The sequence below is a fragment of the Chiroxiphia lanceolata genome, chromosome 6 (assembly GCF_009829145.1).
Source record: "Chiroxiphia lanceolata isolate bChiLan1 chromosome 6, bChiLan1.pri, whole genome shotgun sequence".
Lineage (NCBI taxonomy): Eukaryota > Metazoa > Chordata > Aves > Passeriformes > Pipridae > Chiroxiphia > Chiroxiphia lanceolata.
This window is the reverse complement of record NC_045642.1, coordinates 43,192,368-43,207,026: the sequence shown is the minus strand read 5'-3', so window position 1 is coordinate 43,207,026 and position 14,659 is coordinate 43,192,368. Positions and strand designations below refer to the sequence as shown.

The following is a 14,659-nucleotide window of genomic DNA, read 5'->3' as shown; positions in this document are numbered from 1 at the left end:
AATTGGCAAACACAGGAAAACAGCCAGTCACTTTGATAATAAGGTCTCCAATGACCTGCTATGATGAAAGGGAAGTATTCCTGAGACTCATCTGAACTCATCTGCTTTTAACCACGGTGGCAGGAGCTGTGCTGACAGACTCCCATCTGCTGGTAGATCAGATATCACAGAATACACATTGAAAAAACCCACAGTATTAGGAGAAAGTTATATATTTGGGTATGTATACACAGATCTCAACTAAGGCTGGCAAGCACGCTAGGGATTCCCCAGGAAATTCTCATCCATGCCTAGTACTATTACTTTGCAGTTGTCAGATAGAGGGCTTATTTACAGCTCGAGGGGAGGACTTCAGTGAACAGCTCTAAACAACTTAGTGAACCATGAACAATTCTTCTAAGTAAGACCCCCAGAATCTATCCTGAAACCTAGGCAATAATAATACCTGAACTTTCCTACAGAAATTTTTTGTTGTTCCATTACTCACAGGGGAGTGAAATGGTTGCAACTTTATCAGCCTGCTGCTGAACTGTCCTTCCATAAGTAGTTCTTATCTACAGAGTCTCTCCACCATCAGTAGTTAAGTCTCTTAGTACCCTGCAGCCTTCATTCACATCAGTCAGGTTAATAAACCCCTTCAGAGTACAGCCCCAAGTCTTTTTTGATAGCTTCCTCTGAGGCATGATGTGTACATATAAGCTCTAAAGATTTTCCACAGGAGACCATGATGGGAGATAGCCTTGCAGAGAATGAAGGATTCTTTATTGCCCTGTTAAAGACAGAAATCTTTAGCTGCAATTTACTGAACAGTAAGACATGCAAGAAATAAAATTTGTCCAAACACAACAAACAGCAAACGACCCAATCTGGGCACCTATCAAGGGAAAAAAAGACTTCAGCTCAACAGCTGTCACAGGAGGACAGGAGTTATTACTGCTGATGAAAAGCAACCAGATCCTAAAAAAAAAAATACATCCTATGCAGAGGTACCAGGAGAGAGAGAAGGACATGAGAACAACATAGGGACAAGTATTCCTTTGGCATGAGCACAGACAGATCTGTAACAGGCTACAAATGACATGGTAACTGTGTATGAGAACACGATCTTACAGACTCCAATCTTTGACAAAATCCCTACTAGATCCCACAGTCTCTTTTATCATTTTGCTTGGTAGTTTGTACTGAACTGAACTAGCAGAATTCAGTCTACAGGGCACGGAAGGGTAACGTAGGAACTCAAATGTGTTCCTGCAGATCTGCTGGGAGATCTGGCTAAGCCAATTCCTCTTCTTGTGCCTGGGTTTCACTGCACACAGAGCAGGCTCACAACACATTTTTATGAAGCATTTTTTATCATAGCAAAGTAAGTCTCTTATTCCTTAGAGTGTTAAGAAGTATGACACTTCCCAGTTTTCATATCAATTGAGGCCCTTTTCAGGCTTTTTATTACCTAGTTTATGAGCAGCAAAAGCAAAATAAATGTAGCAAACACTTGGCTTGCCCTTTCTATACAGAAGAACAAAATCAAAAGCTCGCATGAAAATTCCCTCTTGATCAAAACAATCCTGCATCTTTCCTGGGATTTTGTCACTGTGTGGTTGGGTCATGTGGCAACAGTCAGAGAAAGCAGGAGCTGAGCTTTTTCACAAGTCATGGCTCAGCATGATTGTCCTTCAGGGAAGCACTGGAGGGCCCAGGCAGCTGTGAACAAACCTGGTCTTATCCGGGAGGGGGCACTGGTAACACACATCACCCAAATCTTCAGGCTGCCAAGCACCAAAATGACTGAAAACTAACATTAAATTAAAATAATAATGTATATTGTCTTGGTGTTCTAGCAATTTAATGATGTAAAATTAAATGCTGCATTCTCCTAAACTAATATAGGTAAGCCCTCTGCAAGGGATGTGTAAAAGCTACCAGGTACCAGTGTTTGGCAAGCAGCGAGCAGACAGAGCAGTTTGCTAAACGCAGATGTTATAGATGCTGCCCACAGAGGCACTTCAAGAAACTCTGTACAGGTTCCTTACTAGCATGCAGCAATGCAAAGCTTTTCTCTACCCCCTTCTGTAGCCAAATCAAACAGCCTGCACAGGACATCACTCTGAGTACTGAGACTTTTAAAACTGAAATATCAGAAAAAGAAACTCAGACACAGCAAGTACATTCACTGAGGGACCATGATGACATTTCACCTTGTAGAGCAATGTATCTCAGTGTGTTTTCACTGAATACATTTAGCGTCTGGTTCTTTCTCTGGACTCCTCCCTTGATCCTCATCCCTTACAGCTGTGGGCTGTGACAAGCGAAATAAGTATAAGGTCCAGTGAACACCTACAAGGGAGACTTCCAAGAGATAAAATACCAAACATGCATGTTTGCAAAAAATAGACGTCCTAGAATTTGAGAATACAGACTTCTACCTGTAAGTTGTAGTTAATCTTGGACACTTTTCTAGGCTAAACTCTGTGGAGTTTATTCTCCCATTCATCCCTCATTTTGTTGCCCCCCCACTGCAGACTGGAACATTTGGGTTTGGCCTGCATAGAAAACAGCTCTCATCCCAGTGCTAGAAACGTAGGGGTTTTTTTCAGATCTTACACTAGGGTAGTGGTGACTTAGAAGTGCTCATCATCCATGCAGCAACTCAAGTTTAAGCTACATAAGTCCAGTGTTAGTTCTTCCAAGAGATTGTGACATCTCATTCTAAAGTACCTGACAAGGTCCCAAAAGCATAGCTGCTGTAGAAGATAACATTCAGGAGACTCATCAGTTTTCACTGCTCTCAGCAGCTCTCAAACTTGTCCACTGAGGACCTGTTTCATCCTGAGCCTATGACTCAGTCCAAGGAGCCCCACTTGCCAAATCCCACAATAACCAGCTCTAAGTTTCTCTCTTTCTTGAGAATAAGTACAACTCCTCACATAGCTTGAGCTACCAATATTTAAAAAATGCATTGGCTGTATAGCAACAAACATGCTGCCATTCAGGACCTCAAATCTTAGTACCCTGGCCAGTCATCACACCTGTCAGAGGTAGGGCTGGCTTCTCCTGGCTCTGTGTGCCCAAGGCCCAAGAGAGGAGGGAAAGGAGATGATCATCAAACCTGCTTCAGGTTTGCAACACAGGTGGGCAGTTTTGGTTTCGTCCAGTAGAGGGCAATACTAACACAGGAAAGAAAAAGTAAATCGCAGCATTTCTTGCGATAAAATAAAGAAGCAAAGGAATTCAAGATCCTGATCTTACATCTGTGAGCACAGAACAAAGGACTTGGACAGTCCGTTCCATCTCGGTGTTCATTCCATCAAAAATTCTTCCTCGGTTGCCCCTGTTTAGTGGAACGTTGCCCTGCACTAAATTTTAGGATGTTTGTTTCAAGTAAGATTTTTACTGTTCTGATTAAAACAGAGAAGAGATGGTCTTTTTTGGTCATAGCAGAAATAAAAACAAACCTTTTTTGTTGTTCATTAATAAAGAAACCCTTCTATCCCACCTGAATTTAGTCTGCATATGTGATAAGACCCAAAAGATCAATGCTTCATCATTCTCCCCAAACTAGACTGTTTGATACTGACCATTTCCTACAGACAAAGAGATAAAATGTACCAGCATTCAATCGTAAATGTAATGGAGTTGCCTCATGCTCGTTAGGACCTGAAATTAACTTTCCATGAGCAAAGCTGCCACACACATACTCATCACACATTTCTAAAGCCTGTGACAATACTGTCACAAACTGCTCTGATAGCATCCTTCCACACCAAGTTTCAGAAATTAAATCCTTTTATTTTAAAAAAATACTTTTTTCCCTATTTTATAAATAAAAATCTCTGCTTCTATAACTGTTCCATCCCATGACTTCAAAATAATTTAGAAACATGAGTGAAGTCTCACACTCAATTTTTGCTTTTCTTACACTCCAGCAAACGCCCATCTTTAGAGACTGGGAAGTTGAGGTACATGACATGACACTGGGTCTCCCCAAGGTCATACATATATCTGCAATGGAACAAAGATGAGAGCGTTTTCTCTAGCTCCAGTCTTGTGTTTTAACCATTTACCCATAGTGGTAATCATGCTTACTGGTACAAGCTACCTTAAGTTTCTTCTCTGAAGTTATCCATTGTCTTCAGATGGTGGAGCTGAGAGATGGAGATAAACTGTTTTCCTGTTCACAGTGTTTTGCTATTATGTTTATTTGCTTATAAACAAGATATTTTCCACTATATTGTTAATTTTATTTACTTTTTCTTCCTCCTCAGCAAAAACACCAAGAACTATCTTTCCAGACTTTTTTAAAAATCAAATAATCTTGTCCATAAGTACTTGTCAAGGCAAGTCCCACCACGACTTAAAAAATAGCATATTACATATTAGAAAAATAGCATATTGCATTTATTAAAAAACAGCATATTACACACAGCTCAGTGCTAGCCAAGACTAATGTAATGAAATCAGTGCAGAAAGGGCTGTTAAAATCAGAAAGAAACACAACTTTTGCACCTAGGGAAACGTACTGGTGAATTAGCAGATCTTGGCCCAAATTTCTACATGGATGCTTAGGGGCCTAGCTTCCTTGGACCTATCTGGGAGTTCCAACCCGTGGTAAAAGTCAGATGACACACCTCTTTGTGGATATGAGGCTTACTTCTTCCTCCCTCTCCGTTGCAGACAGGCAGGGCCAATTCCACAGCACCTTCAGAGGTGTGAACTCTATCAGTCTATCTGCTCTATGTAATGGTGACTCTTTAAAATTATGGCCGTATTTATGGTCACAATTTTCTTCTACGTCAGAAAAGAGAAATTAATTTAGGCACAGGTTAGGTATAGTCATGCACTGGATAGAACACACAGTCATGACAAAGCCTGTTGTACATAGACACAGAGTCACTGCACTTCCCAGTCATATAACAGTGACAGCCTATTTACCATTACTCCCTGCATCAAGACTGAAAAAGAACAATTTCACCACCTGTTGCCATGGATGATTTTTAAGTTACTGTCACAAAGCACAAAATCAAAGGATCCTAAATGCCTAGGAACAAGGAGGCCTGGATTGTGTCCTATGACTCATAGTTACCCCAAAATGCTTGCCTTGACTTGTCACCTTGACTTCTGTGTCTCACTTTCAAAATGAGGATAATGACAAAACCACTTCCTTAGCAGTGACACTCAGACTTTGAAATACTCCAGTTTATTACTGGTGAAATAACATTATGGAAATATGATATAACATTAAAGAAAGACTGGATGTGGCACTTAGTGCCATTGTCTCAGTTGACATGGTGATATTCAGTCATTGGTTGGACTTGATGATCTCAGAGGTCTTTTCCAATCTAATTGATTCTGTGATTATGCTATCAGAGAGCAGCAAGGACAGGATATATAGCTGTCAGAGTCAGAAGTGACCACTAAGCCAGTTAGGCCACTTTCTTTTAAGGTTTAACAGAAGATTTTAGAGCACAGCCACTTAAAGTGCTGGAAAATTTTCTGACCCTAATACCCTGAATCTTGGCACCCTACCCCTGTAGCTAACACTTTGCCTCTAGAAGGGATTTAGTGACAGTATTGCTTGCTTGAGTGTGACAGGTTTGTTTATAACAAAAATAGCTGCTAATTCAAATGAGGTATTTTCCTCCTACCACATGAAAGAGAATCAACCTGTAGCATCAGCACTTTCCCTGACAGCAAATTAAAGTTCCTTAAGTAAAGCTATAAGGATGGGGTAATTGTGTTGTCCTATGTAAGATGCTGTGAGACAGCAGCAAGTCCGTGCACTGCTAAGGAACAGACAGGAGCTGGACTGGAGAGAGAAGTCTCTCTGACCCTCTCCAAGCTGACATGCTTGGTCACTGTCACCATCTCGGAGCTGCATCCCCACACAGTCCAGAAACTCTGACCCTGCTCTACAGTCTTGGATCTTTCCCCTCCCTGCCCTCCCACCCTGGCCCAGCTCAGTGTCATGGCCCACCCACCCTGGCCCAGCCCACCTCAGGACACGGCCAGTACTCCCTCCAGAAACCTGACCACTGTGCAGCACCTCACACCCCCTTCCCTACCCTCTTGGCCTGGGCCATCACACCTTAGCAAGGCAGCCCAACCTAGCCTCCCATCCAGCACATTCCACCAGCAAAAGAAACTTCACTCCAGACATCTGCTGCAGCAGGGAAGTTTGAGGACTCTATTACAACAGCACATTTCTATGAACAACTCACACATACAGTATGATCTTCTTTTCATTTGGGTTTTCCCCTCTCTCTGTATGAGACATTTCCTTACAAACCCATGATCATTTCCTAAACAAATACTACCATGTTTTTAAGCTAAACTGGTTTCTAGTTCTCTTGTCTCCCTAAACATACTGAGGCCTTTATCTACATAATATATTTATATTTAATAACTACTTTGAAAACTGCTCCAAACTTCATTGCTTCAAGACAGATCATGCAGTTTTTGTAAAACCTAATGCAAAGACTGACTTAATCAGACTCACATTTCAGAAGCCCAGACTCACAAGTTGCCAGGGCCTTACCAGGACATCCTAATGCTAACTATAAAAATCAGCTAGAAAACCATGTTCTGAGTTTAAAGTGTAGAATACATCTAAAATCATAGCGGTATCTCATTCTGCGAGCTTCTCTGAGTTTGCATTAAAGAAGCAACTACATTTACACACACATACCCAGATATAAATAATGTAAGTGCTGGATATACTGCCTTAACTTAGGATGCTAAGGCAAAACAATACCTTGAAATACTACAGAAAATAGATCAACAGCTGAATGAACCTGGAACAAAGGACAGGTGTCCACAGCTAATAAAATGCAGACCTTAAACAAATATTGTGAAAGGCCCTTTGTGTAGCTTTTGTATTTCAGCGTTCACTCTAAATTGTCTCTAAGGCCAAGAGGGACAAATGGTAGACTATATTTAAGAAGCATGATTTATCTCCCTTTTAATTTTTAATTTCCTAGTAAAAGTGACAGTGTTATTGCTAGAAATTCACTTGCTCAGGGGCATTTTTATAGTCTCCAGCTTTGCATGAATTCTCCCTAGAGATCTCAAGTTCCCCTGACTCTCATCTAGTAAACATCTGACTAAACTGCCTATTTAGAAAATAATGCCCTCGGGCAAGAGGGGAAAACATGGCTCTGTCCCTCTGCTGTCTTCTCCCTCCACCCTCCCCAGTCCCCAGCACAGTACAGACAAAACTGCAACAGCCGCCTGTTTTGGGGGAAAAGGTGACACAGGGTGAAGCCTGCTTAAATGGGAATTTCACAACTGTTTCCTAATGTTTTAGGCTACTGTCTTTCCTTCCTGTCTGGCTAGTAAGGACAACCCAGACCACTGCAGGGTTAACCATTTAGCTCCCATAGCCCAACACATTCTACAAACTGGCAAATTCAAAGCCCTCTATAAAGGGGAACGGAGATGACACAGCAAGAGACAAATATCAAACATGCCCCGAAAACACAGAAACTAACCCTGCATTCCCAGCATTAAATGTTCTCTGGCAAACCCAGCCTCACACACAAAAAGGATTCCTGCTGGCCTCTCATCTGCCAGGGCTTATGTATCAGCACAGGAACCCAGCAGGAAAGAGTCGGTAGGTCTCTCCCCATCTTTTACCCTCCTGCAAAAATAATACTTCTCCAAAGGACAGAGTATTTTCAAGAGGAGAGAAAACCCTTGCAGAAGTGAGGACAACAGCAGTGATTTTTCCACAGCTCTGTAGCTGTGCATGGGGATTTATCTGCCAGCAATTCAAGCATTTGCATCCCAAACCACACTTACCACCACCATTCCTGAGGAACCTGGTATTGGGTGCATTCCCTCTCTGCAGATATGCACTTTCCTTCCCCTTCCTGAGAGAACTGCTCCCACCGAGAAGCTTCAAACAGAAAGCTTTGGAATTCAAAATTTTTTTTTCTCTGCCCTACCTTGCTGAAGACCATCCAGGATTTACAGTTCTGAGGCCGAATTCTTCTCTCTAAAGTAACAGCAGTAAGGGTAAAGGAGCAAGACCCACGAAAATAAGCCCAGAATCTAGCCACCAGCTTTCTGTGCCCTGGATCAGCCAGGGACTTGAATGCTGCATGAAGAGTTGCTTTGCTCAAGGGAAAGAAAAGAGTGTGCTTCATGCAGCAGGAGAATCTCTAGCTGGTAGTCTCCAAAACAAACAGCACTGGGGAGGAAAGAACCGTGCCCTTTACACTGCTCTTGCAGTACACATTTGCCATAATCTTCCCAACACACACTTCTACTAAGCTCCACAAAAAGAAAAGCACTTAAGACATTTCAAATTTAACAAAGCAGTATGCATATGCATTATGGTGCAGCAATGTGGAACAGAACTGGCAGTGAAACAGACTTACTGAATCGGTTGTTTTATATCTGATTTCAATTATTCTGCTATGCAAGGAGGTGAAGGTCACAGAACAATTTAGTGGCAGGGCTGCAGATCACTCCCAGGTGACTGACAAAGCCCTCCTCCCCTCCAGCCCTGGCCTATCTTTTAACTACCAAAGAGCACAAGAGTCTCTTATCAGCAAGTGACAGATGCAAGTGGGTCTCTGGGTTGAAAAAAAAAAAAAAAGATAAAAAGAGGGAAAGAGGGTCCCCCAGGTTCTGAGGAGGATGACAGGTTGCTGGGGATATCACTTTTCACTATCTACTATCCTTATTTTTCATTAGATTACACAGACCAAACATACTTGGCTATTAAAGCAAAAAGGCATCAAGGGACCCAAAAAAGACAAATTAATTCCTGATTTATAAACAGAAAATGTAATAACCATAACGGGAAATCAGCATATTGCTCATGTACTAAATGATCATTTCATAGACAAAACTGGGAATAAATCCAAGAATAAAGAATAAAAGCAGAAGGGCTGTGGTTGTAGCGCTGGAGGTCTAATCCACAAAGGAATAGTATGGAGAGCACTATTAATTCATTTGCCTGGAGGAATAACACTATCACTGGAAAACAGAGTATCTGGACTCACTGTATAGCAGGTGTAACCCAGGCCAAAGGTTTTCACAATCTTAATATCCACAAGAATTTTCTATGTATGTACATATACTTAAGTATGGGTACACATGTGCATAATGTTTTTAACCTCTCACAGCATCTTCTGTTTCTGTAGTCCTCCATTCTCTCACACCTCCACTGGTGAACCAGACTCCTGTTTGCAGCCTTCTGTTATTCCATGCTGAATTTCCTGCACAGATCTACTACAGGGACCGTGCAATGCTACACTGAGTGCTGAGCTATGGTGAACTGAGTGCCAGGTGAGATGCACAGGGATCTGGGAAACGCAGTTAGCTCTTACAGGACTGAATTCTGGAAGTTGTGACTGAAATGAGAAAAAGCTCAGGGCTAAAGAAACAGGAACTGAAGCAGTCTGACTTCAGTCAGCCAGGGAAAGGCTGTCACACAGTAAGGATATTGAACAGTACCAGTCCCAATACAGAGCCCCAAGGGACAACCACTTGTTACTGATCTGCATTTGGACATTGAGATCTTGACTGCAACCCTTTGGGTGCAGTCATCCAGCCAATTCCTTATCTATTCAATAGTCCATGCATCAAATCCATATTTACTACTTCAATCACTAAAAAACTTCTATAGATAAAACAGGAAAAAATGGCAATTAAAAATGGTGCTAAACCCTGATTAATATCTCATATTTGAAAATAATTTAGAACTGGCATAGCCCAGTAGGCCAGATTCATTTGGGCCACATCTATAATGATCGTGCCTCCTCCTCTTTCTTAGAAAGACATTAAAACTACAGGGTTACAAAGCATCAAGGGAAATCCGCCTGGGTATTGACTCTACCTCTGCTCTCTTCTCTCTAGGTCCTCTCAATAGCCCTTAATCCCCCATCCAGGATCCACAACCTGTCCTCAGACCACAGCTCCAGCAGCACTGAATGCAATTACTGTAATTGATGTGCTGCTTTTGTTAAAACCACAGTATCAATAAACAGGAGTAAAACAAGCTGCTATGGAAGATGCAGGAAATTTATTAGAATGAATGCATGCAGTGGCTGGCATAATAACTGTTGATGGCCCATTCATAAATCACAGCTGGATTCTTTGGGAGACTTGTAACTCCCAGGCGGCTTCCCTCATAAAATTACAACAGTATGAGGAAACAAATGACAGACTGCTGTTAAAACCAAAGAAAAACCTTTGCTATGCTACTCGCAGCCTCAAAAGCTAACAAAAATCCATAAGCCTAAGCTACCAGGCTCAGAATCAGCTAAAAAACCGTCATGAAATGTCAGACAACAAGCTCTCTCACCTTCTTTTGCAATGAATGGGAAGTCGCTCCTCAGACTCACTCTGACCTCTCAAGGCCTGAAGTTTTAAGAGAGTCCAGTGACCCAGAAAGCAATCCTGTACCTATCAAATGTCATCCAGCACTTCAGAAGCACCCAGTCCCTGCAAAAATACCACACATCAGGCCAGCACGTTGAGACTGCTGCACCCAGCACAGCAACCCAGGGCCACTAAAGGAGTTATCACAGCACCTGGCAGCCCTTCCAGTCCTGATGCCAATGTGATTGCATGCAGGCTGTGGCAAATGACCCAAAACTCAGCCAACCAGGTGAATGTCATCCTGCTTTCACAGTGGCAGGCCCATCCGGAAGCAGGTCTGCACCATCTTGTCCTATGCTAACCCTGTGGCATGGCCAGCACAGTCTTTGCAGTAGCTCAGAAGCAGAAATGCTGCACTGTTTTGGCTGCCCCATGTTCTCCCCAGGGCAGTCACAATGGTCTTGTTACCTGCCTCTGTCCCCAGTACACTCTAGAATGGAAACACTAGAGCGGTTGGTGATGCCCTGGCCCATTCCCTCTGGCTTTCACAAACCACTGGGATGTGCAAGGTCCCTGGCTACAAGATGCTGGTAACCAACTATCCCATGTCAATCCCACAGATGAACTGTCAAACTGGGGCATCAATCTGGGCTCCTGTCTGAAGACCTGGAGTCCTTACCTGTTCTGCATCCCCTTTCTCCCATATCCATACCTCTGGCATCTAATCCATGTCTGTAGCAATGAGAGGGTAAGAGAGGGTCTCACAGATAACAACTGTTCCATGTAAATTTATAATGGCAATAAAGGTGTTTTATTTTTATGATGATTTATTAATGTGCTTAATAATGTATAGACTGGCCTGAGGCATCATTCCATTGTATTAGAGGTTATTGCTGCTTGCAGCTGGGGGTGATAAATAGCACCTCCTGTGCAAGAGACTCGGGAGACCTCTTCTTATGCAGTTTACCTTTTAGGGCGCTTCACTGCTTTAGGACCAGGTGCATGCACTGCAGCCTCACAAGCTGTAACTGCTACATCCCACTTCAAAGCCTTCTCCTCTCCCTAGGGTACTGCCAGAAATCTCTGTAGGGTCTTGCTGCAGATTGATGCTATCAGGGCCAAATCTCCTTTCGATCTGTATTCACAAGCCAGTCTCTTTCTTGGGTGTTCATCTCACAAATTACCAGTTTGGCTGGCTGGCTCCATGAGGGCCATGCAAGTATTTCCAATTGTGCAGCACTGTTCACTATACCACAAAATACTGGCTTACCCAGCAACACATGAACTCACTCAGGGCAGCTTGTTTCTCTAGCACGTGTTACAATAACACTACTATTTTGGCACTTAAACTGCATCTTTAATTGAAGAACTTCAGAATGCTTTTTAACAGCATCATCCTCACTTTCTTCATGTGAGCAAATAATTCACATAAATCCAAAAGAAATGTAAGTCACAAAATAGGAATGAGAAAAAGTTTCTTCAGTTCCTCCACAGTCAGGATCTACTAGATTATCCCTTAGTATATCTCACAGCCAAGAAAGATGCATAGGTCAAGGTGCATACTCTGAAGATCTCACAGCATAAACTTAATCCTGTTTTATAAACCATTACCCATGAAACAGAGGCACAAGAATGACAACTCACTTGACTCAGGTCCCACAACTATTTAGTGTCAGAATCATTTAGTTCGCAAAAATCCCAAGGAAGATAAGTAACACCATTGTTGTCTTTGCTGTTACAAACAAAAAGTGCCAGTTAATAGTAAAAAGCTCAGGAATAGATACTAACTGCTGTAATTCCTGTTTAATACATAAGCGATGAGACCATGCATCTCCCAGCATATCCCTTATACAAGGGCCTTTTGTTGTTTTTGTGATTATTAAAATAATTTTTGTTTGGAGATCCGAGGTATGCAGGCCACTTTACCCAGAGATTTACACTTTCCATTAAGGCAAGAGTAATAGGCAAGAGTCACAACAGAAATATCACAAAAAAGGACACAGTAAATCACGACGCATATTTATTGACAGGGAAAAAAAAAAAAAGTGTTGATGACACAGGCTGCCTCCCACATGGTTAGTACCTGACAACAGTCGCACATTGAGCACACAGCGTACACTCCTAAGTTGCAGTGCGTAACTGATCTGAAAACTGAGGCTCCAGAGGCAGTGGCTATAGATGCTGTGCATATCATACAGCCCCGAGGATGCAATGAGTACTCAGTCAATAATAAATTACTGTAATAGATTTGATCAGGCTTGCAAGTGCTCACTCTTTAAAACTATCCCCACTTAACTTGAACTCTAATCCCTCTGGTTTGTTTTTCCCTTTCCTTCCATGATGCTTGCTTTGATGTCAAAAGTGAAGAAATAAGGGCTTCCAGTACCACTGCCATCAAGGTAACAGATGTGATAGACCCAGGCTTATCACTGGCTAGCTTATTGATTAAAATTTGTCAGAAGTTGCTTTGGAAAGGCTGCAAGAGGCTTCAAACAGCAGGGGGGGGGGGGGGGGGGGGAAGAGAGAGAGAGAGAGAAATTAAAACGTATTTCACTCCCAGAAGTGTATTTCAAATGACTGAAGGTCAATTATCCCAGCAATTTACAGCCAGTCTCAACAATTTGGCTTGATTAGAGAGTATAATACAATAGGGGAGTTCTCCTCACTCAATCTCCCCATCTTCTCTTCCTCAGCACCAGGTTTGAGTGTCAGAAACAGCAGAAAATGCAGGGCGCCTATATACTGGAATAAAGCAGCAAAGAAGCATTTGTCAGTGGACCTTGGCAAATGCAGACTTAGAAAATATATGCTAACTAGCAAGCATTGTGTAAAGAAGTGTTTAAAAGCTTGAAAGACTGGATTGGTGACAAATCAGCAAACAGGATCCTTTAATCATCAAGAAGGTCATTTGATTGGTGGGGATTATCAGGTACTGGAGGAAGATACACAGATTTGGCAATTGGAAAGTAGATTAGTACAGAAAAATTGATAATTTTGCACAATCTGTTTTTCTCTCACCTTCTCCCTCTCTCCTTCTGCACCAGTCTGCCAGAGCCACGATGTTTGCCTTCCTCAGGCCATGTCACCATTGGCAGAAAGAGGAGCTTTGTTGCTTTTCAGTTCCCACCACACTGAGCCACACACCCAACCTGATACCATCTTAGCCACCAACATCAAGTCTTTTCCAATTTTTCCTACTGACTAACTACTCTCAAGGCAGGTAGTAACAGTGGGTAACACATTCTGGATGGGTAAAGCAACACTGTCAAGCTATTTTCACCAGCAGCCAGATACACTGAAAGACTATAAGCTGGTATATTATTTGTATCCAAGGTCACTCTAACTAGGTTGGTACCTTTCTGCTGCCCAGGCAAAGCTTTCTCACACAGCCATGTCAACTTTAAAAAGGCCAAAACATGCCCATGGTTCGAGTGCTTTGTCTGCTGACTACTGCAAAATGCACACACATAATGTTTTTCAAACTGATAGGATTATTAACCTGTTAGACTGCTAATTCTGCCTGCCCCTGTGTTAACAGGGGTGATGAGTATTTTCTGCTCATTCTTTCCTCTCATAGGTTATCAACTGCTTACTTCCTCGCTTCTCAGAGCACACAAGAACTACAAAGTCCTTCTGACCCAGAGCACACCAATGTTTAATTTCAAATTGTTTCAAGGTTCCATTTCCCCAAATGCACAAAGCTGTCTTCCTCCCACAGGGGAGCAGAAGGGTTTAAAGCCCACCCTCATTCTCCTTGATAGAGGCCATCCAGCCATGACCCTGGCTGAGTGGCAGATACATAGGAAGTGGATTATCAATAACTCTTTTTTCTACCTTCTTTCACCCTGTCTCTATACAACATCAATGAGCTGGAAAATGAAAGGAATAATGCAGGTTTAAGAGGCCAATAATTAGGTCACAGCTGATCTCTGCTCAGATCAGCTGACAGCTGGTGCCTATCCTGCCTGAGCAAGCAGCAGGGCTTGCGGGACTCACACGTTTAGGCCAGCCTCCCATTCTCCCTCTACCTCTACCTCTTTGTTCCCAGACTCCTGAAAAGCAAAAATCAAGAACCATAATGCAAATGTACTAAGTTTCCATCCACTGGAGTTTACAGGGAGAAATTACTGTGCTTGCTTTTGTCCTAAATTACTTTAAATCCTCTTTCCTGCTGCCTCACCACCACTGTGTCAGACCAGCACCACAGCTCAAGTTACTGCTCTGTGTTGTCCCCTTCCTCCCCCAACTCCGTCCTGCCCACCCCCAAACATAATCTCAATGTTTGCTTGTTTTAGCTTCCGTAATCCAGTTGTCTTGCAAATCTCCTCACCAT

At 42.5% G+C, this 14,659-nt stretch overlaps 1 protein-coding gene across 24 annotated transcripts in view; it reads right to left on the bottom strand.

Annotated features, from left to right (window-relative positions):
* Window positions 1-14,659, bottom strand: part of NRXN3 (neurexin 3) — a 1,006,081-nt gene that overhangs the window by 796,202 nt on the left and 195,220 nt on the right. Inside the window, exon 1 of one of the 24 annotated variants that reach the window (XM_032692481.1) lies at window positions 2,031-2,049. The exons of the other annotated variants lie outside the window; for them this stretch is intronic. The gene's annotated coding sequence lies outside the window, so the exon portion shown is untranslated. Of the gene's footprint in view, window positions 1-2,030; window positions 2,050-14,659 lie in introns of those variants that run through there. 24 annotated transcript variants of the gene reach the window in all.